Source organism: Grammomys surdaster, unplaced genomic scaffold (assembly GCF_004785775.1).
Source record: "Grammomys surdaster isolate TR1022 unplaced genomic scaffold, NIH_TR_1.0 126531, whole genome shotgun sequence".
Taxonomy (NCBI): domain Eukaryota; kingdom Metazoa; phylum Chordata; class Mammalia; order Rodentia; family Muridae; genus Grammomys; species Grammomys surdaster.
The window spans coordinates 18,136,847-18,162,938 of NW_021621323.1; the positions used below are offsets into that span (position 1 = coordinate 18,136,847).

Below are 26,092 nucleotides of genomic sequence, written 5' to 3' on the forward strand. Positions count from 1 at the left end.
TCTATTTCTTAGGACCCGACGGGAATGGGCGAGTGCCTCCTTCCCCGCGCCCTGCTCTTTTTTTTTCCTTTGCTTTGCACAAGAGCCTTCCCCCCAAACTGATCATTTTTCTTTCAGCGTGTTGATTTACCCTATTTGCTGGTGCTGTATGAAATCAGAGAACACAACTTTAATTTTTTCCTCTCAGAAGCCTAATCCTTCAAGAGAAAGGGCTAAGTCCATGAAATATTAAACAATAAGAACACCACGGGGCAGTTAGTTTCCCCGTAAGTTAAGCACAAGGAACAGATGGTAACAGACAACGCTTTATGACTCTCTCTTCCACAAGCTGTGATTCTTCACCGTTCCACTGGGGTTGGCTGAGTATAATAGCAAGCTGACCATTTATTAAGTTTTACACAGGAAACTTAAACTTTTGTTGAAACGAGTCAGGTATGTTAGAGCCAAATGCGATTTTCATTATAAGGGGGCAAAATCTCAAAAGAAAAATGAATCTGAGTTGGTAAACTAGTAAGAAACAGGAAAGGCTAGAAGATCCTTCCAGAAAAAGTGAGGTTAATGTTAAGTACATATTTGTGCACATCCAATGAACAAGAGTCCATGGATGAGAAGAGTTTTCCCAGAAGCAGTCCCGGCATGTCCTTACTGAATATAAACAACTGATTCTTTTCTGAATTGTTTGTGGTCATTGTTAGACTTTTGATTATATTCTTAAGTTCGTGTAAATATTTGGTTAAAACTTAGTGGTTGTACTTCCTAAATTTATTTCTCTCTCTAAAATGATCTCTCCTAGATCCTGGGATTATTTTTAAAAATCTCCAGGCAGTGATGGCACACCCCTTTAATCCCAACACTTACGAGGCAGAGGTAGGTGAATCTCTGTGAATTCATGGCCAGCATGATCTACATAGGGAGACCCCAGGACAGCCAGAGCTATGTAGAGAAACTCTGTCTCAAAACAAACATATAAAAATATTGTTTATTTATGTGTATGTGTGTTTTCTTCCATGAGTTTATGGGCACCGTGTATGTTCAGGGCCCCTGGAGGCCACAGGACGTCAGATCCTCTGTTGGGTAGGTAGTTGTGATGAATGACTAAGAGAAGGTCTGGTGAGTTCTTAGTTCAGAACTGGGCTTATAGGAAACGCTCCGTAAGTGAGAACTATTATTTATGATGCTGAAGTCGAAAGCTCACACGTGCGTTCTGACAGTGAACATCTCTAGCCCTCAAAATTGTTATCCTGTTCTACCCTCTCCTGTCACAACCTAGCTATCACAGGTTGACAGATTCATAAGAGGAATGCACAGCAGGCTTCACATTATGTTTCTGAGATGTGCATCTGTAGACCCTTTGACACAGACTTACAGTTCCTCCACTCAGCAGGCTAAGGCAAGGAGGATCAGGAATCCGATGTTAGCCTGGGCTATGTAATGAGAAAACTACTTCAAAACAAACAACGACGGGCAGGTGGGCAGAGGAACCTACATGCTTTATTTTAAACTCTACTGATCCATATTACAGGTAATTTAAATTCTTTAATGTGTCTGTGCATGATTTATATGGTTTCAGTGCCTTACATGTTTTACTTAATGATCCTGTTGCAGTAACACCAAGGCTTCATGGTGAAGAGAAAAGTAATCTACATTTCCTCTGGGTGCAAAAGAAAGGAATACAAACCAGAATAACTCGGTTGCAAGGTCATTGTGAGTCTTCGCTTTTGTCTCAGGGAGAGAGGGCTAAGCCTCCTCCTTAGGTACACTGTAAGCTTTGTTTTTGGAGCCTTAATACTCTCCTGTGTAAGTAGGAGGAGTCACTAACACCCAGTGCCTCTCAGTTCTTTTCATTTTCCTTGACATCGGTAGAATCTCAGAGCACTGTTTGCGCTTTCCTTTCAAACCTATTCCTCTGCTTGCCCTGTGACAAGCTCTGCCATTCTGAAAGCCTAACCAGCTCACAAGTTCTAAGTATTTAGATCAAAGGAGACAAGAAAAAAAAATCCATGGAGATTTCATTGCTGTAGAAAGAGATAACACTTTCCACCCAATTTTTTTGTTTATTTTTGTTTTTGTTTTGTTTTTGTTATATATGAGACCAAACAACATCTGAGGATTTAAATTCCTGTTGTCAATAGTGCAAGAAATATCAAATAGCAGTCTTTTCTGCCTGGCAAACATTCTGATCCTTCTCACCCAGTGCAGTCTTTGTTTAATCAAAGGCCCACTGCTTTGTTTTAGGAATTTGCTGGTCTGGATCAGTGACCCTTATCTGTTTGGAGCCCAGACACCTTTCCCTTTCTCTATTTCCTGTGGGCCAACTCTTTTCAGACTAACCCATTAAGACTGTGAGATCTGATCCCAGCCAGTGGGGAAAACACACCGCCACCACCTTCCTCAGAAGAATAACTACCCAGGTGTGTTCTCTCTCCCTGAGCGCACCCTATTGATCAAGAGCAAAGCACTGTCCAGATCCTTTAGTTGAAACAATGATTTTGTTTTGTGTGTGTGACCTCACACTTGTTTCTAGCATTAGGAGGCTACCTGATGTATTTTTCTTATAAGGTAAAGTAGATTGAAATTCTCTATTTTTATTTTAACTCCCTCAATTACAGTGATTTTGTTTCCATGCCTAAGAGTCACTAAGTGACACCATCTTAAGGATGTGGTCTGTGACAGAGCTAGGCAAGTGCCAAGAAATCGGTTTGGTCTGATGACAAGAGAGAGGCATGTTCCTTGAGCACTGGTACCCTTCATCGGCATGAACAAGAGTGTCTAACGGAGGACCAAAGGAGGCTTTGGGTTTGGTGTCTGAGGCACGAGTGTGAGGCACTACCTTACACTTGAGTAAGGTAGAATTGACAGAACCGAGAAACTTGCAAAACAGCTTTACTTAAGATGCCACTCAGTAGATATTTCTCAAGTATCCAGGATTTCAGCTGGAGGCTACACAGGCAAATTCCCAGTAAGCGCACAGTGCTCCCTGTTCTGTTGTAACTTGCAACCCAATGGAGGAGGCCGATGCCAGTCATAGAACAGAAGCAAGGAAAATTATCCTGTGGTTGTTGTTACAAAGGAAAGGTGCAGATACATTAAACCCACAAGTGGCTTGTAAAATTACAGTAGGAAATGACTTGATCTGGAATCCTGCAAGAAGACTTTGGGCATTATCTAACATGGCTTAACGAGAACCACAGTGAATAAAGGGTAAGAAGATGTGTCGAAACTGTGTGAGCCTTCATCTGGCCCTAGTTAGAAAGGAGACAGTAGCACTGCCATGACAGTGCTAACAAGCACTAAGACCAAGCTAAAAAAAAAAAAAAAAAAAAGTCTTTCCCAAAAATTGGGGGTTGAAAGGAAGACTGGTGCTATGGCACAATGTGAGGGTTGGGATTGTAAAGGGAAATTTGTTAATAATCCCACATGTTTGAGTCCAGCAAAACTGATTCCTTTAATGAACCCATTGACTCGTGTGATCATGTAAGACTATCCGGAGAGCTGCTGCATTATAATATTTGGCAGTATTAAAACGATAGGTGATGGAGGAAAGGAATAAATGTATTACTTTTGTGTAGAGCTGCACGGATGAATATGTTGGCTCTGAAATAACACTTGGCTTAAAGCTGGGGTGGCTATATTGTTGTAAATGGATGCATGGCCTCAGTGGTTCTTATGTAAGCTCTTGACCACTTAATTAGGAATTTTAAGCATCTAGTATTGGATTAACAGTGTAATGTTTAGTGTAAGTTATGTTTATAGTACGTCAATCTTCAAATAATTTGGGCATCACATGAAAGGAGGTAGATGTGTGACCATCAGAGTCTTGTTTAGGGCAAAGGATGCCTCAATATTATTAAAGTGGCATACGAAGATCTTTATGGTGTGACTAACATGTAAGAATATAGAGGGTCATAGCTAGGATATTGAGTCCTACTAGGATACTAGTGAAGCCACCTTGTCACATAGATGAGAGGGAGGTGATCTGTAATAGACAAACTGTTAGTATAGTCTGACTGTGGCTTTGTTCATCCTTCACCTCTGCGAGATGAAGCAATGAGAACTTGTGACTGTGGGCCATCAGGACCGTGGCTCCCATAAAACTTAAAGATGTTTGGCTAAGAATGACTGTGATTAGCTGTATATGACTTGACAGACTCACGACTAGCGATTTTAAGTCTCTTTAAATTTAAACAAGTAGCACTTGATATTTGTAGAGTCTGATCTTTCACTGGGATAATATAAGAAATGATAGGCTATATGTTCTGTCAGTGTTTGGAATTATAATAGCTTTTATTATTCTGTAGCAATGGTTCTTTTTTTTTTAAGATTTATTTATTTTATGTATATGAGCACACTGTAGCTGTCTTCAGACACACCAGAAGAGGGCATCGCATCCCATTACAGATGGTTGTGAGCCACCATGTGGTTGCTGAGAATTGAACTCAGGACCTCTGGAAGAGCAGTCAGTGCTCTTAACCACTGAGCCATCTCTCTGGCCCCAGAGCTCTACTCTTAAAACAACCAGATGTCAAGAAAATATATCTGCAAGATCAATGGTTCTCAGAGATATATTTTCTTGACATCTGGTCCTAGATTTGTTAAGGAGTCTGTCTTGCCCAGCGTTTTCCCTTAAACACGTCTGTCTTCTGAGTCAGGTGAGGTGGTACGTACGTGCCTATAGCCCTAGCTGTTTGACAAGCTGAGGCAAGAGGATCACTTGAGTTACAGACAAGCTTAGGCAACATAACAGGACACGAACTGGAAGAGCATTAGGTTTTAGAATGTACTGTATGTACACACATGTATATGGAGGGGCACGTGTATGAGTCCACACCACAGCGCACATGCGGATGTCAGTGGGCAATGTTTATGAACCAGCTCTCTCTATATTTCACATGGGTTCTGGGGATCAAGCTCATGTCGTCAGACTTATGTGCTAAATGCTTTACTTGCTGAGCCATCTGGCCTCCCCCATATTTCAATTATAAAAATAATCTAATTTTTGTAACATATCTGGAATGTGCAGAAAATAGAAGAAAAAACATCTATACTACTCAAATGCAAGTATTTTTTTTTAAAAAAATACATATCTTATTCGACTACTATTCATAGCCTCAACAACTGTTTCTTGTTTTTGTTTGTTTTTCTAGACAGAGTTTCTCTGTATAGCCCTGGCTGTCCTGAAATTCACTCTGAAAACCAGGCTGGCCTTGAACTCAGAAGAGATCCACCTGCCTCTGCCTCCTGAGTGCTAGGATTAAAGGTATGTGTCACCACTACCCAGCAACAACTATGTTTCTTAAGTTTGACATCTTAACAAATATTTCCTTATACTATAAAAATTATTCTTAAGTAACGTTTTTCTTTGAGACAAGGTCTTACTTACTATGTGGTGTCCATGTTGTCCAGACTGACTTCGAACTCACAGTTGTCCTGTCTTGGCTTCCTAAACATGAGGGACTGCACTGACACTATTCCTCATGGTAGGATGCTTGCCTACTGCACTTCAGGCCCTGGGTTTGATTCCAGGAACTGCTAAAAAAAAAAAAAAAAAAAAAGACAGTTTAGAAAGAACAGAGTAGCTGGGGTGACCAGCTCTGGCTTTGCAATGACATTTTAGAGCATAGTTAATGAAGTGTACTGCAAGATGTCACTGGATGATAACTTTACTACCTGTTGACATTTTTAAGTCTTCACCTTTCTTATGATAATATCTGTTCACCATAGAAAAGACGCAAATGCAGACAAGAAAAAGAAAATAAAGAACATAATTCTACCATCAGAGACAGAGTCTGGCTGATTAGGCCAACTAGCTAGTGAGCCCCAGAAATCCTCTTGTGTCTGCCTCCCTGCACTGAGGTGACAATGCCTGTGACTGTACCTGGCTCCTTACATGGATGTTCAGGACTGAACTCACTCTTGGCTTGGACCATGAGCCTTTTGCTAGATGAAGTATCCCCTCCTATCCTTGAGTTCTTAGTAGATTAAATTAGGGTCAGAGGGGCAACCCTGACCCTGCCAGAACAGTTGATACTTTTGCTTGTTTACACATCTTGGTAATGGTTTAAACAAAGAGTTTCTCAGCCAAAACTTGTTTGAAAATGATTGAGTCAGATGAATTACAAAATCCCTTTCTTTTCATTATCCCTGGATAAAAATCCTTTTGTTTTGTTTAATTAAGAAAGAAATGTTATCGGCCTTCTAAGAAAAATTATTACTTGCTGGGAGCATTCCTTAACCCTTTAGTGTCTTTAAAAATTGACATTTAATCACTGATCCAGCTGGTTCCCTGAGCCCTCCTGTTGCACACTCTCACTGTGCACAACTCACTTTACTTGTGGTCCTTCTGATGTTTACTCTGTTTGCACTGAGGTTTGCTGGCTGGTCCTACAACACAGCTCTGTGGTGATTTCATCTTGAAGATCAGCAGACTGTTGGAGGTTGGAGCCAGGCCCAAACTTGCCTTTTGTGAGTTTAATGTCGAGAGAAACAGTGCGTGTATTGGCAGAACCCATCTGAACATTTGCCATGAAAGCAATTGTTCTTTAAAAAAATAAAAATTAGCCAGCAGGTGAAAACTTAGCACATTATTGGGCAGTTTTTATGTGTAATGTGCTGTGCTAGGGGCATGGGGTGAAAAGCATCAACCACACTGTGTCCCAGGGAGCCTGTAGCAAAAATCCAAGAAACCAGGAGATTAACCTACTGCTTGGAGAAGCTTGCGTGCTTGTTTGCCACTGAAGACAAAAGAAAATGTGTGAGCCGTTTTGACCTTGCTGGAGATGAATGTAGTTTAGACTTGACCTTTGCTATCTGAGTCTGAATTATCTGGAATTATACATTAAAGGTTCAGTGGATACAGTATCATGGTTGGACTATCAAGTGTCTTCCACAGGCTCGTGTTCTGAATGTTTGGTCCCCAGCTGGGGGTGCTGATTTGGAAGGTTGTGGTCATTTGGGGAGGTGGGGTTAGCAGGAGGAAGTAGGTGACTAGGGGCAGGCCTTTGTGGGTGTCTTGTTTCTTGGGACTGAACATTCTGAAATCATCAAGCAAATCTTTCCTCCTTCTAAATTGTTCTCTAAGGCATTTTAGTCACAATGCCAAGCAAACAAAAACAGAAGACACGTAGTCATGGTTCTTAGTGGTTTGCGTTTTGTATGGACACATCATAGAAAGCAAGCATCCTCTCCTCTGTGTCTTTGCAAGCCATCGGGAACATTTTCCTCCCTATCATTGCATCCCCTTCCTATGATTAGCTGGTTTTTAAAATTCTCGTTTAGGTTGTGAATCTTTGTGGGTTACACATGCCCCTTTGTGTTTCCCTAAAGCAGCCTGTATTTACTGTTAGGAGAAGTGCTTACTCTCTATTGTATTAGTCTGCTCACTCCTGCTAACTTGGGTTGTGTCGAGATGATGCTACAAGTGACTTATACACAGAACTTGTGCTAGCTGTAACCACTGCTGTGCTTTTCATCTGTGAGCTTATGTGATTCTTGGCAAGGTCCAGCCCCAGCAGGGTTCAGAACCTGAAGGACGACCTGTGGAATACAGAAAAGAAGACTTTGACCGAGAGGCAGTTCCCACGCTCTGGCTCTGAGACAGCTCAGGCCGCCTTTACCTAGGCATCTGTGTTTTCACAGCTGAAAAGGTTTCACATTCATTTTCTCACTTTCTCAGGTACAGTCTCTTTTAAGTCCTTCCTACAGTTGACAGTAATGTGCACACTGTACTTTTTCCCTTCCTCCTCCTCAATTTCTGTGGTTTCCTGCTACCCCATGAACTGTATGAAGAAAGAGGAAGCACAGCTTCAACAAGCAGTTAATATCTAACTCAGCACATTGGTGTATAACCAGGTGACCATGGTTGTTAGCAATTGTGGTCACAGTATAGAGAAATGATAGACACATACCAAGAAAATTCTGATTTAATTATTGGCATCCCGTATCCTAATCTAATTCTCCCAATGCCCAGTGGTCTCAGCAAACTAGGACCCTGAGTCAGTTCGTCATCCTTGCTTGGCTCATGTCTGCATGTTCCTATTAAATCTTGGAGCCAATGATCCAGCAAGACCTTTATAACTTTTTGATAACCATCTAACATTTTTTGGGAACAGGCTGGTGGGCAAATTGTTGTTCGAACTAACTTCCCACTGGAAGAGAACATTCGGACATTAGCTGACATACCCAGACCAGGGCCTTGTGTTGACTCAACCACATCACCATTACTAACAGAGAAGCAGTGATCTGTTCTGTTCCACGATCCTCAGAGACAAACAAGAATGGATCATAGTCTCAGCTTTCTTTTTCTAATTCTAGGGAAACGGCTGTAACAGACAGCGTGAAAGTAGAGACTTGTGATAGCAAAGCCAAGAACTCGAATACAAGACCAAAGGGAACCAAGCATTCCCTTGGCCGGGAGATTCTGCATGAATATCCCCACAGGTCCTTGCCATGTGGGGACCCAGCTCCTCACACCTGGCCGTAAGGAAAGCCATCATCTGCATTACACTCATGCACTTTTCCCAGTAGAGGCTGCGCCACCTCCAGGTACTGCTGCCACCTCTATACCAAGCTACAGAATGATATTCCCAGGGCCCTATATCTAACAAGCTGGGACTGTGATCCAGGTAATGTCTCCAGAGTCTGCAGTGTCAATCCACCGCAAAGAGCTTTCATAGAACTTACAATCCCAGTGGGGAGATCTGTCTGGCACTTAGCAGGCATTAATGCACATTCACTGGAAGAATGGATGGAGCATAGGCCACCTCAGGAGAATATGGGTCTGTCACAGAGACGGGATATGAAACCAGGAAGACATTTTAGAAGGACAGTTTCTGGGCAATGGTCCTGGGAGGAACAGAGAGTCCTGCTGTCTAGGGGCTGACGGTGTGGGCTGTATGTTGAGTCCTGCTGTCTAGGGGCTGATGGTGTGGGTTTTATGTTGAGTCCTGCTGTCTGGGGCTGACGGTGTAGGCTCTATGTTGAGTCCTGCCGTCTGGGGCTGACAGTGTGGGCTCTATGTTGAGTCCTGCCGTCTGGGGATGACAGTGTGGGCTCTATGTTGAGTCCTGCCGTCTGGGGCTGACAGTGTGGGCTGTATGTTCAACCACACGGCTCTAGCTTCACAGTTGGAATGCTGGGTTGTAACTGAAACACTTGGGATTTCTCTTTTTTGAATCCTGAACAAGTCACTCAAAACACTATTTTTAAGAGCAAATACATTTGATTTGTTTAAAACAAATCAATCTCTACAAGAATGACAAAATTTGCAGCATTATCCGAACAAAATGTTCAAAACACCAAGAAAGACCAACTTCTTTTTTGAAAGGATTTTGAGTCTAAAGAGCTTTCATGCTGGGTGGTGGTGGTGGTGCATGCCTTTAATCCCAGCACTTGGGAGGCAGAGGCAGGCGGATTTCTGAGTTCAAGGCCAGCCTGGTCTACAGAGTGAGTTCCAGGACAGCCAGAGATACACAGAGAAACCCTGTCTCGAAAAACCAAAAAAAAAAAAAAAGAGCTTTCATAGCAGAAGTATCATGAACTGCCCAGTTTTCCATGTCCCAGATATCAGAAAAGACGACTACAAGGGCTGGTCCAGAAGAACTGCATGAGGGACCACCTGCCTGCTCTGCTGCTCTCTCCCTGAGTGCTGGGGCCTGGCTGCAGTTCACAGCACATACATGCTCCAGTAGATCTCAACATACAGATTAGGTGTCTTGCAGCGTCCCTGCCCACAGGTTCCTGCCTTCTTTCCTTCCCATGGCCCCTTTATATCTTTCTCCTTGATTCATTGATCTTCATACACACACAAAAACCATACCACTCACTGATCTCTCTGTGGGAAAATGCCTTTGTAATCTGTACAAACTCAGTCTCTGACATTAGGTCATGGGACTTGGGACCTCTGCTTCTGACAATTTGCTTTTACTTGTTTGTTTGTTTGTTTTTTGGTGTTTTGTTTGGGGAGTTGTTTTTTGTTTGTTTGGGGTTATTTGGTTGGTTGGTTTGGTTTTAGAGACATGATTTCTCTGTGTAGCCATGGCTGTCATGGAACTCACTCTTTAGACTAGGCTGGCCTCAAACTTAGAAATCCACCTGCCTCTGCCTCCTGAGTGCTAGATTATAGACGTGTGCCACCATGCCCAGCTTCAATTTACTTTTGTTATCTAATGTTTCTGAGCTATAAATTTCCTGTGTGTTGCAGAGGTCACAAACAGCAATTTTGTGGTGTGGGATCGTCATAAGAGTGATGAAAGAAATGTGTGTAAGGTAGTGGGCTTGAGGGTGGGCACAGTGGTGGAGCACTGGCAGACACACCCAAACCCTCCTGGGCCAGTCCCACATGCCAGGGCTCCAGGGGCCTGCCTTTGCCTCTGAGTTTCCGTGATGGTCCCATGCTGACCCTGGATGGAGTTGAGGGTGGCTTTGCCATGTACTCTGTAGAGCAGACACAGCCACAATGAGGTTGGACAGAGGCTGGAGTTACTAATCTAGTCTTTGTGTCTGCTGGCAATAAGGAAGGTTCTTTCTAGGCTACAGGATAGAATGTGCTGGAGCAGCTTAATCACTGGTTTATTTATTAACCAAGTCAGGGAAACTTTAGCTGAGGACCCTAACTTAACATTTGGGTTGTTAATCTTCACTGACCCTGATGCCAGCACCATCCTACAGGCTAGCGCCTTTAGGTTTTTCTAAACACAAAAACCCAGCACCAGTCCAAACAGAATGATAAAGTTTATTGGCCCCAGTGCTGGCATGGACAACTGAGGACCTGCCTCTTCATTCCAGATGCCACCCTTTGTCACATACCTGGATGCTGCTCCCAGCCTCCTGATATTCCTGCCCCCACCCCTTGGCTACAGGGATTTTTTTTTTTTTTATTGAGATTAAAATTTAACTATTGCAAAGATTCCGGCTGTGAGTAAGCAAAAGCTTGCCAAGGCAGAGAACTCCTGCCAACTTAAACCCTGGGCCTGGGATGAGGGTCACCTGATCACAAAGCTGGTACTGTCAGGGTGGACAGAGACCATAGGGTGGGCTATAGGGGAACTTGTGCTTTGTGCTGCCACTGTGATCAGGGGATTGGGCCGTCCTTGCAGAGGGCTCTATGTTACTCTTCTTATCATTGAATTCTTCTTTGTCTAGTCAGAGGCTTCGAGAACTCTGAGGTGGTGGGTAGAGAGTACCATGAAAAGACCCGAATCCTGTGGTGCATGACCAGGATTTGGTCTTCATAAAAACTGACTGGTGAAGGTACGTGAGGGAATTCTTTTGAAAATAGATGCTCGTATTCTCAGGCAAGAAGAACCTCAAGATGCCGAGGTGGGGAGCACTGTGCCGTCAAGAAGATGAGTGGCAGCAGTTATACAAGCAGACAGGAAATGCCAGCACATGCCATCTTCTTCCCTCACTGAGAGAAGTTGGAGTAATAAATGTGTTTGCTTTCACAGGAACTCTGGCTCTAGGCTGCTGATCTATCCCAGTACCATGGGGGCTGCTAATTGTTTGGTATTGGAAGAAAATGGCCCAAGTATGGCCCAAACTTTGGCCAATGGAACCATGGTTCCTTCATGTCAGAGGAAAGTGGTTCCTACCCAATTTAAAATTGCTTGTTTATAAAAAGCACCAACTGTGGGGACCTTTGTGAAATTTTGACACAGGATGTGACTGTGTATGTATAATTACATATATGTGTATACACACACACACACACACACACACACACACACACACACACCACTTGTATGCACAGTGTCCATGAAGGCATCCAAAAAGGACATTGGGTCTCCAGGAACTGGAGTTGCAGGCAGTGTGAGTGTCTGGTATGGGTGCTGGGAACCAAACCAGGTCCTTAGGAGAGCAACAAATGCTTTAACCATGCAACTATCTTTCTAGATTTATCCACTTACTTTCTAAACACTTCCCAGAATTCTTTTTTTTTATACTTACGTTTAAAATGACTTGTTGGGCTTAGTCTTGTATGTTGTGTATTCAGCAGCTGACTTCTGTGCCCTTTCTCCAGACGGCAACCTGATCTTGGAGCACTGTATAACCTGACTGCTTGCAGTGACCCCTACCATACTGTGGGCTTGCTGTTGACCAGGGCTGTAGAATTTACCATGGTTGCTTCTGCTTCTGAGCAAATGGCTCAGAACACCATGTGCTCAGTGAATAAGGTGTTGGCCTGGCATCCTGGTCAAGTCAGGCACAGAGCATTGTGCTACACTGCCCACCTCCCTGCCTCTTCATCAGAAGTGCACTTGTTCAAATGTCTTTTACTGAACACTATGCACATGGGAAACAGAATGCTGGCTGGAGTCTCGGAGACTGTAGACTCCCTGCACAAAATTCTCTGAGACAGTCTATTAGGAATGAATAAGGGTTGCAAGGCCCAGCTAAGGAGGTTTGAAGACTGAGGTTCTTATCTGTGACCATGAAAATCCTGCTACCTTGCAAGCTTGAATGTCCCCAGAGTAAAATACAGGGCTGGGTCACTCGCTGGCTAAGACCCTGCCAAAGTGGTAGATGACTTACTAACCTGGATAGGTTAGGTACATAGGGGTCTTGCACTGAACCCTGAGCTCAGTCATAGATACAGCCCAATCCAAATACTCCTGCCTGAAACAAGCTGTACCTATACCTATACCTATACCTATACCTATACCTATACCTATACCTATACCTATACCTATACCTATACATCACATACACATACATATACATGTGACCTTAAATAAATAAATACATCCTAAAATCGAGAAAGAGAAAAGAAACCAAAGAGTCTCAGCTCACCCTCGTGATGATTCCAGCCCTACTCACCCAAGCTCAGGGTAATATCATGCATCAGTCATAAAACAGGATTCCTACAATACCACAGACACTCAGCTTTGTCGTCCTAGGAAGGGCTGTCGGGACAACCTGTCTTGCTTTTTCAGCAAACAACTTTAGGAAGGAGAAAGATGTGGGTTAGAGACAGCAGGACAGAGTTACAGTGCAACAGTTCCATTCCTAAACCCTCACCCCACCACTATAGAGAGTCACGACCAGCCTTTCCCTCTGACAGATCCCTCAATTTCCCAAGAAAGACTGCCCTTCTTGATGAACACTAATAAACACAGTTCTGTCTGTTGAAGGCCAGACGCCTGTCTCTTCTGCCTTCTGTCTCTTTACACTGCCTTAGAAATCTAACACAGAGAGCCAGGAAAAAAAGAATCTTAAGATGTAATTCTTGCCCTTTTGGGGTTGTAGAATGTTACTTTTAAAAAGTTCTGCCCACCTTCAGAAGAGCCGAGACCTCCTGTGGAATAGTCCAATGAAGCTGAGACAGAAGCTGAGCCCTGAGCATCAGAAGACCTGAACTGTGAAGTGGATGGAGGTTGCAAGACCAAGTAAGATGGACATCACCTTGCCGTGTCCGTCATCAGTCGGTGTCCAGTGGCCTGGCTTTCTTCCCGAGAATGACCAGGTTAAGAGAAGGCTAAGTTTGTGAAACTCTAACCCCATGGTATAGGCTCGTCCATACTGTGCCCATGGTCTACATGCAGCCACAGAGAGCTATAAATGTAGCCGAACACAAAATTGTAACTTACTTAAAACATGAGATTTTTTTTTTTGCCTTCTATTTGGTAACTTGATCACGTGGTTCTCTAGTGTGAAATTTAAAAATGACAAGTGATGTGGCAAAGGGTTGAAAACTCCTGGTGTGCTGTTTCAAAAAGTGGACCTACAGGCTTGGTCAGAAAGCTATGATTGTAGCCAAAACGAACTAGTTATCAGTGTATTTAATCACTGACTGCAAGAAATTAGACTCCGTTAGTCCAAGTGGGTTCGGCTCTCTAACATGATATAATTGGTATTTCGGAGTAAATAGCTTTGTGGCCTGCACCCAAATACCCCCTGGACTTGTGTTAACGAGCACAGGTTCTGTTCTGCTAAGAGCTCCTGCAGCCCAACTAGATGGAATAGGGATCGTTGGCTCCAGGCTCTGTGCTTCAGTTCAGTACAGCCCATCCTCCAGAACCCAGAATCCCCTTCAGAGGATCCAGTGTCAGATCGTTCACGGCCAGCCACCTTCACCGCATACGTATTACATCTATATTTGGAATATAAAAGATCTAAAATATAATTCAAGACCACTCAGACACGGTCTTCTCAGAAGCCTCTTGTTAGCAGATTTCCTTTCAGAGCCTGTCCTAAGCTTTGCAGCCCCTGAGCCACAGAGAGGGTTATGGGAGGATTATCAAAGGATTAGGGTCTCTTGCTGAGTGAGCAGGTACCCAGGGAACTTTCTGCTAGAGTGACTTTTCTCAAACAGATCTGATCATGCTACCTACAGCTGTGTTTGCAAAGGAACCGCCTAGCCAATCGGCTATATCACCCTGAGAAGGGAGGGGCGGTGAGAAATACAGATTCCTGACTTAGTCTCTGACCTGTTGAATCTGAACTTCTTCATGCAGAGCTCGGGAATCTGCAGCTAACACAACCTCCCCTTCTTATTCTTCCATTCAATGCGGTTTAAGAAGGAAAGCGCAGGGTAGATTAAAGCCAGCTGCAGAGCACAGTACTCCGAGCCCAGCAGGATGTGGTTCTATTTGTCACGATCTCCTCTGTTTCTACATCTCCACGTCTAGCCACACTATGCACCTCAGAAAACTTGTCCGAGCGTCTTTCTTACTCTTGTGGTTTTAAAATAGCTTCCTTGCCATCGCCCAGTTCCCCCTCCCTCTGGTTATTCTTTTTGTTCTTAATAACTGGCTTAGCTATCTGTTTCCTCTAGATTAGGTGTGTCTTCTCCACTTACCTCTTACGCCCACATGGAATCATAACCATTTGGTCCGTTCTTCCTTCCTTCTCCAACTGGACTATGTGCCCCACAGAATGGCAACCATGTCTTAGGCGTGGCTGCTTCGTGGCCCTGAGTAAGAACTTAGAGACAGGTGGGAAGGATTCAAGATCTTGTTAGAGGTCGCACAGCTTTGTGATCTCAAACAATGGTCTCTAAAAGATGAGGCTCATAAGAAATAAACATAAGCTATCAAAAAAAAAAAAAACCACACACACACACACGTACAGTTTACTAAAGGTTAAGCTGGGCATAATGTATGGGATACATTATAAATAGAGGTGTCATTAGCAATAAAGCCAGGCTCAGAACCAGTGTAGCGCTGGTAGGGATGGTGGACAGAAAGCAGGGGTCTGAGTTAGCACTGGAAAAGGTGCTGGCAAGTGAAGTCCTTAGCCGGATGAGGGTGGGAGTGAGATGGGGGAGGGGGAAAGCTACAAAAAAGATTCTCTGGGACCAAATGATTGAACTTCTTTATTATGGAAAAGAGTAGAGCCAACTCTACGCCACAGTTTCCATTCTGTGACTTGTAGTCCAATGGAAGAGAGAGAGAGAGAGAGAGAGAGAGAGAGAGAGAGAGAGAGACCCAAATGTCTTTGATTTTGTGTTATCATCTTGAAGTAAATATAGAAGCTTGCCTAATCCAAAGGAAATGGTGGTTAGGAACAAAAGAATAATAGCAAGAGAGAGGGAGGAGGAAGGGAATGGTGGAGGGGTCTTGTAAGCAGATAAACAGACAGACAGACAGGAGACTGGCAGGCTTCATGAGATGTACTGGCTTGGTTAGAAGCAGGAGGTTGCAGGCCAGAGCCATTGTATCTTGGGCCACTTTGAATCCTTCTACTGTCCACCTCAAATCAGACTGCCACCTCAAATGAGACTGCCAAAGCCTTTAAAATGTAATCCAAGGAAGCTAGTGCTTTCCACAACCGAAAGCTAAGAACATCATCAGACAACATCTGGAACCCAGAGCAGTTTCCCTGCTTGCTGTACCCCACCCGCCCGCGGCCCCCACTCATGTATTCCAAAAGTCCTTTGATTTATGACCTTGATCTGTAACTAATAACATCGCTCAAGAAACCTCATCCACTGTGGAACACGGTATCTGGGGAAACCTGGATCCTGGGCAGTGACATTTGGCTCCAGAATAAAATCTTTTATTTCCTTCAAAGGTGAAAGTTGTGAGTTTTTTTGTTTGTTTTGTTTATTGGGATTTTTTGCTTTCTGGGGGGTTTTGGTCTTAGTTTTTTTGTTTTGGTTTGGTTTTTTGTTTTCCACAACAGTGCCAAGGGGCAGTGTTCCTAAGACCATTAATCACACCAAGTCCTAAGTAGTGAGAGGCCCGTGGTTACATAAAACACCATCACCAAGAATCGCGGATGGACAAAATTTGGGCGGAGAAGAGTGAAGAAATGAAGAAGGCAGAGCCAGCACTGCTCTGCGGGGCTCCTGGGCCAACTCAGCAGAACTCATAATGAGGTTTTATAATGAAGGCCTTGTTTGGGGCTGTCAATTAACCTCAAGATCTGTGTGAGTGCTCCTGGCAACATATGCCTATGGGTGGGAAGACATGGAGGTTAAGAATCTCTTGAAAAACCCCATCCCAGTCTCCTCTCTCTGACCTGCTATTGATCATTTACAAAGTGGCCACCACCCATCTTGCTGCTCTGACTGACCATAAATGGCCCTTTGTTTATCTGTTGCGTTCTTGAAATGAGGTCGGATCACGTGATAGCAGGCCAGTGAGTTTGCCCATGTGAAGCCATAGTAACACTTCTAATGCTACAAACCTTTCTGGGGTCTGTAAGAACCTTGGAGAGAAAAACATCTCTCTGATCTTCCCCAAAATACCACCTCCTGTTTTATTTTTCAGGCCTTTCGATCTTAGCTGGACAAAGAGCCTATCCCTGCCCTTTCTGAGTTGGTGAATCTGCTCCCAGAGGCATGGGCATTCTCCAAGAGTCTCACTTCTCTTAAAGCTTTTGTAGATCTTTTTGTCTTGTTCTTCCATCTTGGCCTGTATCTACAGGCCTTTTCACGTCATTAATCAAAACAATGGATTTCTCATGGAATTATGATGTTTCGGGATCCCATGAAAGCTTGTGGTCTGGTCCCCCACCTCCTCTCAGAAGTAGATGTACCTGACCTTGGTGCGGGGTTTCCTGGAGGCCCCTTCAGCATCTTTTCAGCTTTGCTATCCATCCTACCCTACTGAGCCAGTTCCAGCGTTTGTTTCTCCCCAGCTTCGTAAGCGCTACCACTGTTCCAGCCCCGCTTTGCTGTTGTAGGAATGCCATGCTTTTGTGCAGAGCCTGACTAGTATACACTTGTGGTGTTGGCCCTTGTTCAATTGCTGCCTGTTCCCGCCATTCTTTCTCATTAAAGGAGAGCAAAGTGTGAATGTGGGCTGGAGACAGGACTGGTGCTGTTAGGACCTGAGTCTGACTGTGGCTATGGCATTAAATTTCCTGTTGCCCTCAGGTTAGCTCTCTCTGTGTGTGTGTGTGTGTGTGTGTGTGTGTGTGTGTGTGTATTTTTGCTGGTTCTAATTAGTAGCTTATATTGTTTCTTGAGAACATGTTAAATATTGCCGAAAATGCTAAATATTGAAAATATCCTTAACCATATAGCTATGTTCTTCAGCAATTTCCAAATCGTTGTGTCTTTATCCGGTTTTGTAACGGTCAGGGTCAGGTATCTCTGTTTACATTTGTCTGAGCACCTTTAACTACTCAACACACTTTTCCTTAGCAGAGTAGGATCGTCAGGCATGGATATTCATTTCGTGGCTGTTTAAACAATTCACGAGCAAATCCAAGAATGTGGTTATGAAAGCCAAGGCCTGTTGCCAAAGGGTGATTGTGTATCTGTGCACGGCTGGTGGATCATGTGCTACGTTATGCAACCTCTGACCTTTGATCCCTGGATGCCATCCAAAGAGTAGCTGGGTGCCGAGGGAGCTGCTTGTAGCCTTGGTGGGTACTAGATGAGTCTTTGGAGTTTTTGTTCTGTTTGTAAACAGTCTCTCTGCTGATATATCTGACAAGGCTCTGCTGGTCTTCAGGCCTGGTGATTTTTCTTATAGTGCCCAGGCAAAGTTCTCTGAATGGGCCAGTGAGGAGCCAGCTCCCAGCTTGCACCAGGGACTCTGGATGTTCCCAAGATCTCTGTGGTATGCTATATGTTCTTAATGCAGCAACTTCAGCTTGTTCTGCGTGACGTTAACAAACCAGGCTGCTCATTAAGAAGAAAAACCTTGGGCATATTACATTTAATAGCATCACTTGGAGCTGAACAAAAGGTCCATTTATTATCAGCTATCCCTCGGGATAAAGGCAGTTTGGAGAGTTCTACTCAACAATTTGGCAGAAAACAGAAATCACATATAGAACGAGGCTGCTTGGATACAGGTCAGCAACTGCTTTATTGGGCAAGCTTTATTGGTTTGAGGTCTATGGTTCACTAAATGCTCATCTGCTATCATTGGCGAAGACTCAGCTACTTGTTAAAGAATGTATTCTCGAATTAGGTTACAGTTTGTCTGGATATTTCTAAGTTCTGTTTTGCTACATAAAAAGGCAGCCTTGGGATAAATGCAATGTGTCGTTTGCTCCTCAGTTTTGAGAGACTGGTCAAAACCTTGTGCACCAACACTAGTTCGTCTCACTTGTCAGAATGGACTCATTTGGTTTCAGGATGGAGTATACATGAATTTATAATACAAAATTACTTTAATGATTCTGTATGTTTTCTTCATATTTTTCCTAATTTTGTTTGTTTTTTCTCAAGATAGAGTTTCTCTGTGTAGCCCTGGCTGTCCTGACAACTCTCTCTCTCTCTCTCTCTCTCTCTCTCTCTCTCTCTCTCTTTCTCTCACTGTAGACCAGGCTGATCTCAAACTCAAACTCACAGAGCTCTGCCTGCCTCTCCCTCCCAAGTGCATGCGTCACCATGCTGGATCACATTTCTACCATCCTAATCATACAGACCATTATTCACAAAGGATGGCAGCATACAAATCTTCAAGACCATCAAGCTTGAATATAACATATAAGGAGGCTGAGACTGGAGGATTGCCTCAAGATTGAGGCCAGCTGGGGCTGTATAGTGAGTTCCAGGACAATCTAAGCTACATAGTAAAATTCGATCTCAAAAGCAAACAAGCAACGTAAAATAAAGTAAAAATGAAGAATAATCCCCTACTGAAGGAGTCTAACACACCTTCTTTCAAGTTTGGTACTAGTTTTGACTGTGGAGAGCTGTGGGCTCTGGTTATGGGACATGCAATCATATCCCACATACTGACGACTTCCGTCAGTGATACGCCGTGTATGTTATATGATGGTCCTGGAAGATTAGACTGGAGCTGGAAAATTCCTGGCACCCAGTCATCTCGTAGTAATTCTAAAGTAGCAGCAGAAAGCATTACTTACATATTTGTGGTGATGTTGGTACGAACACCTCAACTCTGTGCCCGTCAAGTAAAAATAGAGAACCACAACTATGTAATGTGCTAATACTTGACAATGATAATAAATGACTATGCTACTGTTTCATGCATGTGGTATAATATCCTTTTTATTGTTGTTTTTGCAGGTGCTGTTCTACATCAGGAAAAAAAAAAAAAGCTTCCTGTAAAACAGTAGGCTATGTTAGCTCGGCAGGAGCCTCGCACGTCTCCTCTGTTGGGTATCTCTGGATTGCAGCATTCCCACTTCCCACCGTGCTTGATTTAATCTTGTATTGTTCACCAGGACCTCAAAACCCACTGCTAATTTCACCATCAAGAGACCGAAAGGAATGATAGACTTGGAAACAGAATTAAAAGCAGTTAAGGACTACGGGGGTGGGAAATCAGTAAAGGTTACTGAGTGTCAGTCAGTCATGCCCCATTCAATCAAAGTTGTCATCTTGATTAAAAAAAAAAAAAAGAGCAATGGGAATCATTAAATAATCTGCTTGACAGAAGGCAACAAGACCAAGAAAAATTCCACTACAGCCTATATCATTTAAGGAGAAGCTTCCAGTGATCTGGACTAAAGACCAAGCACGGAAGCATAGCCCTGTCAGCACTCGGCAATCATAACCAAAGCACAAAGGATGACCTCAACGTTGAAAGGAAAGGCTAGATCAAGCAATGATGCTGGCGTTACCATTAACTCTGGGTGAATTATGGGGTTTTAAAAAAGGAATTATTCACTATGTAATGTGTACAGAATGTCAAGTCTCTGAATACCAACGTGAAGACAGTTGAAGAAATTTGGAAACTCTGGGTTAGATGACTTCAAGGGAAAATTATTTACTAGAGCAAATGTTTAAAGTAGATAAAAACTCTCTGTTTTGGAACTAAATGCCTGACGGGACTTTCACCTTTAGGAGGGCATGTCAATACTGGGTTTAAGGCTTCCAAAGACAGATTACAGTCTGGCTGATGCAGGCTACATGTTGAAACCCTTTGTGATCTGGCAGAGTGAGTTTTCCTAAGGCTCTGGAGCATGCCACTGCACCTACGCTACCCGTGTGTGGCAGGAATAGCAAGTCATGGTAACTCAGCTCTTCTCTCATGATGCTCTCTTGAGTGGCCATGCCGGCAAAATAGAGACGCATTGCCTGGAGAAAGATCTCTCAAGAGTTTCTCTGATGTTAACAATGTCCCCACCTCTTGTCTTTTCTTCTCTTGCTCCCTTACCCTCTTCCCTTCTCCCCTCCCCCTCTCTCCACATGCTCATGGCTGGCCTCTACTCCTCTTCTCTCTCTCTCTCTCTCTCTCTCTCTCTCTCTCTCTCTCTCTCTCTCTCTCTCTCTCTGTTTCTCTCTCTCCCTCCCTCCCTCCCTCTCTCTGCCTTTCTCTGTCTCTACCACCTCAACTCCCCTTCCCATGCCCTAAATAAACATTATTCTATACTTTAAAAAATGTCCCCACACATTGTTCCTTTACTAGCACTCACATCACAATATCAGAGCTATATCCCCACACCTCCCCCCCCAACACTACTCTCTGCTTTGCCCAAGCCATCGCTGTAATGTAAAGACACAGATAAATTCTTGAGAGATTAAAACCTCCACGAGTGGATTGTAACTTGTTTGGATTTGAGGTGATATCATCAAGGAGTGTAAGGATGGCATCTGAATGAAGACAAGGGCTTTGCCAATGATTTTAAAGGGCTTACCAAGGATGAGGAGCTTGCAAAACTGTAGCAGCAAACTTGACCTGAGCAAGCATGGCTGAGGGTGACATCTAGGAGCTCCAGAGGAAGGGACTAATGAAGAGTTGTTGGCACAAGAAGAGGGACATGAGGCTGAAGAAGAGACAAGAAAACAGAAACTAAGGGAGTCAAAGAAGAGTCAAAGGAGTAGAAGGCCAAGAAGAGTCACAGGATCTAGCAGAAATTTCTGTAGCCCTTAATATGCCCCAAAAGTTTTGAAATATGACCCCAAGGCCAAACATTTTCATGAGTTAAGAGACATGTTCAAGGAGTGCTGTCTGTTTAAAAGCAAATCTGTGGCAGGGGAGTAGGGGACATGTGAAGCAAAGCTTCACCATGCCATGGTGTCTTTCCGTGTTTTCACATTACAGTGATAAGAGTGGTGTTTGGAGGAACGCTATCATTTTGATATTGTGATTCGAGCACATTGCCAGGAAAGGGGTGAGGTGTGTGGCCACATTTATCAACAGAAAGGAAGACCTTGAAAGATGTTTCTCCAAGCAAGACTTCTCTGCTTTGCTGGCATGGCACCTCAAGAGAGCATCTTGGGAGAAGAACCAGTCACCATGTATCTTGGTTAGGGTTTTACTGATGTGAACAGACACCATGACCAACGCAGCTCTTATAAGTACAACGTTTAATTGGGGCTGGCTTACAGGATCAGAGTCTATTATCATCAAGGTAGAAGCATGGTAGAGTCCAGTCAGGCATGGTGCAAGAGGAACTGAGAGTTCTACATCTTCATCTGAAGGCTGCTAGTGGAAGACTTGCTTCCAGGCAGCTTGGATCAGAGTCTTATAGCCCATGCCCACAGTGACACACCTACTCCAACAAGACCACACCTCCAGGGAGTACCACTCCCTGGGCCAAGCATATACAAACCATTACACCACGTGCCTGCTGCATCTTATTGACGTTTCCAATAAGAGCGTCGGGCAAGGCCTTCATGAGAGATTCCAGCAGAAGGCATTGTTGTCCTAGGAGGTGACAGCTCCGTGTGAGTTACTGCTTTGAAAACTCTGGTGAAAAGAACTGTGGAGGTCAGGAACACTGATAGTCTACCCCTGTAGAACTACAGGCTTGTGTCTTCATTGTTAACCAAAAAAAATTTTTTTAAAGTAAAATAGTAAAAGAATAAAAAGTTTAGTTAGATATGGTAGTTTATGTCAGTAATCCCAGCCCTCAGGAGACAGAGGCAGAAGGATCAGGAGTTCAAAAGTACTGGTGATTACATATTAAGTCTGAGGTTATCCTGGACTACATGAGAGCCTTTTTTTTTTTTTTTAGTAGACACAAAAAGCTTATAGAATAAGGGTGTAAAGAAACTATTTCTGTGCAACTCTATACACTTTTGATTTTATTGGTGTTTTTAAAAGGTTCAAAAAAAGGTTTTAGTGGAGAGAAGTGACTTACAATAAGATGGATTTATTATTGAAGAATCATAAATAAATAGATAGAGAAATAAGAAAGAAAAGCTAGCAAATGTACGGTGTCTATAAAGTCTACAGTAGTGCAGAAGTCCTGAACACCCACGTACACTCGCCCCCCCCCCCCCCACCCCACTCATCTCTCTCTGGCACTTCTGGTTTGGCAGCTGCTCTTCCTGCTGAATTCCTTAAAGCTTCAGTCTATGTTTTCCCAGTGTCCTTTCTGTTTACACAAACATACCCTCACTTGTCTTACATCTGCCTGCAGTATTGATACACTAAAATGCTGTACCTAGGGAAAGCTAGGCTAGTCCAAGCAGTCTAGGTCCTGTATAGGCTACCCATGTAGGTAGGTTTATATAAGCGTGTTCTGTGATAGTCATACATCAGTATTGCCTACTGATTTCTCACAGTGCATCCCACTTAATATGTGACAAAATATTTCAGGGCAAGTACTGTGAGAGACAAAACCGTGGTATAGCATCTGAAGCAGTGTGGAGGTGGGGTAGGAGACCCACATTCTCTGCTGACCCAACATGCTCCACAGTGGCTGCAAAAGCGGATGTTTGATCAGATGGGTTAAATTTGTTTGCCTGTGAGTTCACATGGCTCCTGAGCAAAGTCCAGTGATAAAATCCCTTTTCCATAGTCCATTTATGGGAGTGGTCCATGGGTTTTCTAATGCTGGGACCCTTTGATACAGTTCCTCGTGTTGTGGTGAACACAACCACAAAATTATTTTGTTGCTACCTCATGACTGTAATGTACATGAGTTGTAATGTAAATATCTGATATGCCGGAGAGCTGATCTGCAACCACGATGACAGGGTCATTTGACCCCCACAAAGAGGTCGTAACTCACAGGTTGAGAAGCACTGCTTGATAGTAGTCTGCTAAGGTACAGAACCACATACAGTAAGAAAAGAAAAAACAAAATGGACTTAGTTTGGTGCACTCAATACCCACCCACACCCTCATTAATATTCCAATTATGGGCTGGGCTGTGGGCCAGTAGCAGGGCAGTAACCTAGCACATCTATGCTCTGGTTTGTGTTTCCAGGGCTGAGAAAGGGAAAAACAAAGCAAAACAAAGCCCAACCTCATTGTTACCAAAGACAGAAAACCTATCTATGAGATACCTATAAAGGATGCACTATGCTTCTGAGCATTGTATAATCAAAACCTGAGACCCACTGATGGTTGAGTGATTGCTTAGATGATGTCATTGGATTGACTTGGTTCATCATCCAGACAAAGGCAACAAAGAGGTAGTCCAAGATGCAACACTTCAGATGGAGATTGGAAGGAGGCAGAAGAGGAGTTTTAGGAGTTGCTAGTCTACTGACTGAAAAAGGCTATTTGTGTTTTAACAGACTTTCCACAGAATGTGGAGACTTGTTAAAAAGATTTATTCCTAAAGCCACCTTGGATGAAACTTCTGCCAATGTGGTTGCTTCGGACAGTGCTTTTAAATAATTTAGACATGCCTTGGCTATTCGATCTAATTGCACAGTATAATATATGAGGACATAGCATCCCCAGGCCCTGGCGTAAAAGCTCATGATTATCATATATGGACAAACAAGCTTAACAGACTTAGCATAACACGAGAAGTTTAAAACTAGGGTCAGAGGCCAATGTCATTTGGTTAAAGGGCTGCCATGATACTCTTCCCAGAGCAAAGGCTGTGGTTCTTTCTAGTGAGAAAGATGAGGCTGCTGAGGAAACATGTAGGACCCAGAATCTCCATCACCCCACAAGTCCGAAAGAGCCTCGATTGTCTTTTGGTTACGGGCCAGAGAAAACTTGGAATGCTCAGTCCCCATTCAATGCTGCGGGTGGGGAGTGTGAAGTAGGGTGGGTAGTGGGGGGTGGGAGTGAGGAGTAGGGGTGGGGGGTGGGAGTAGGATTAGGGGAGTGAGAGAATGATAGCTTCAGTGGAGCTTTGCGTCATTGCTGTTTGGGTGTGCTGTTGACCTTTCCAGGAAAAGACAAAACTGACTTTCTCAACTGGAATTCCATAGCAAATCAAGCAGAGTTCAGTAACTATGAACCATTTTGAATTAGAGGCACATGGGACAATAAAACAGTAGAGGGTTAGGGTGATAGGAAATCTTTGTGTCACAGTTAGTTTATTATTTGTTTGTGTATGTGTGTACGTGTGTATGTGTGTGTGCATGTGTATGTGTGTGTGTGTGTATACAGGAGGGCGCACATGCCTTGAGTACTGGGCCAGACAATAACATCAGGTGTCTTCTTCAACTTCTCTCCACCTTATTGCTTGAAACACTGGACTGAAGTTTACCAATTTGGCTAGGTTGGCCTGCTAACAAGCCCCAGATATCCCCCTGTCTCTGTTTCTCCAGTTCTGGGATTATGGGCTCACACAGCCACACTCAGCTCTTTTACAAGAGTCCCAGGTTCTTGAATGGTTTCTGGTATCCTGTGTAGACCCCAGAGCATCAAATTCAGACCCTCATGCTGATGCAGCCAATGCTTCAGCCTCTGACTCATCTCTACAGCCTCTTACAATTTTATTAATTACCTATAAATCTTGGCTAGATCTTTAAGTTCATTTATTATTTTTCAAATGGTAAGACTAGAGGGTTAAGCACTGGTACATAGATGTCTAAGTCTTTATTTAGTTACATGCTTTATAAACGGTGGCAATTCTTGAATTTCTTTAGACTTTAATGGATACCAGTGATCCATTTGGATTCCAAACAAATGGAGGCCCAAGACTTTTAACCTTTTCTGTATCAACTAAGGAAGATTACCATTTCAGCCTTTTAGAAAGCTTGGCATATCTTTTGATCTATTGATTTCTGTCAACAAAGAAACATTAATGTGGTTTAAGAGGACTGGAAAAACTCAAGATTATTTCTTCATCTGAGAAGAGGGTTTTTTTAAAAAAAATATTTATTTATTGTATATGAGTACACTGTCATTATCTTCAGACACACCAGAAGAGGCATCAGATCTCATTACAGATGGTTGTGAGCCACCATGTGGTTGCTGGAAATTGAACTCAGGACCTCTGGAAAGAGCAGTCAGTGTTCTTAACCACTGAGCCATCTCTCCAGCCCTGAAGAGAGTTTTGTATGCCCCCTTGGCTCCGGAGGCAAGTCTCATCCTAATAGGTTTACAGGAACAATATTATATATTGTAACGTTATTTTCTGTGCATGACCCCAATTGGGCTGGTTCAGCCAAAGGACTCTCCTCACACTTGATTTGATAGCTCTGTCACAGAAATGATCTGAGAAGTTTGTTAACTTAGTAGAATGAGTTTAGAGTAGATAAAATGCTTTCAGTCTTCACCAGGATTTTGCAGGAGGACCACCCCCCCCCAACACACACTCATTTATTTTAACCTTTGTTTTTCTATGCTTATTTAAAGATATGGGGAACAACTCAGCAGAAAATTCCAGAGTTCCCTGGATGCTGTTTGTCTCATGGGCTCCCCCTAGTGGAGGAGGACGACAGTATCTAGTTCGTTCTAGAATGAGAGGTCTCATTGGTAGACTCATAAAAGCATATCATTTATCTTCCTTCTTCCTGATTGTTTGCAATAAAGGTGTGTGTGTGTGTGTGTGTGTGTGTGTGTGTGTGTGTGTGTGTGTG

At 43.4% G+C, this 26,092-nt stretch overlaps 3 long non-coding RNA genes across 3 annotated transcripts in view; 2 read left to right on the forward strand and 1 right to left on the reverse strand.

The window, feature by feature from the left end:
* Positions 1 to 5,261: 5,261 nt before the first annotated feature.
* On the reverse strand, positions 5,262 to 12,944 carry LOC114614865. The gene is made up of 3 exons (XR_003710390.1): positions 12,814 to 12,944; positions 7,357 to 7,533; positions 5,262 to 5,529 (listed from the first exon to the last, which is right to left on the reverse strand). It is a non-coding gene; the product is annotated as an uncharacterized LOC114614865 (long non-coding RNA).
* Positions 12,945 to 18,096: 5,152 nt separating this feature from the next.
* On the forward strand, positions 18,097 to 19,780 carry LOC114614879. The gene is made up of 2 exons (XR_003710393.1): positions 18,097 to 18,246; positions 19,433 to 19,780. It is a non-coding gene; the product is annotated as an uncharacterized LOC114614879 (long non-coding RNA).
* A 2,145-nt stretch (positions 19,781 to 21,925) lies between these two features.
* Positions 21,926 to 26,092, forward strand: part of LOC114614853 — a 5,176-nt gene continuing 1,009 nt past the window's right edge. The window contains exon 1 of the long non-coding RNA XR_003710388.1: positions 21,926 to 22,039. This is a non-coding gene — a long non-coding RNA (uncharacterized LOC114614853). The remainder of the gene's footprint in view (positions 22,040 to 26,092) is intronic.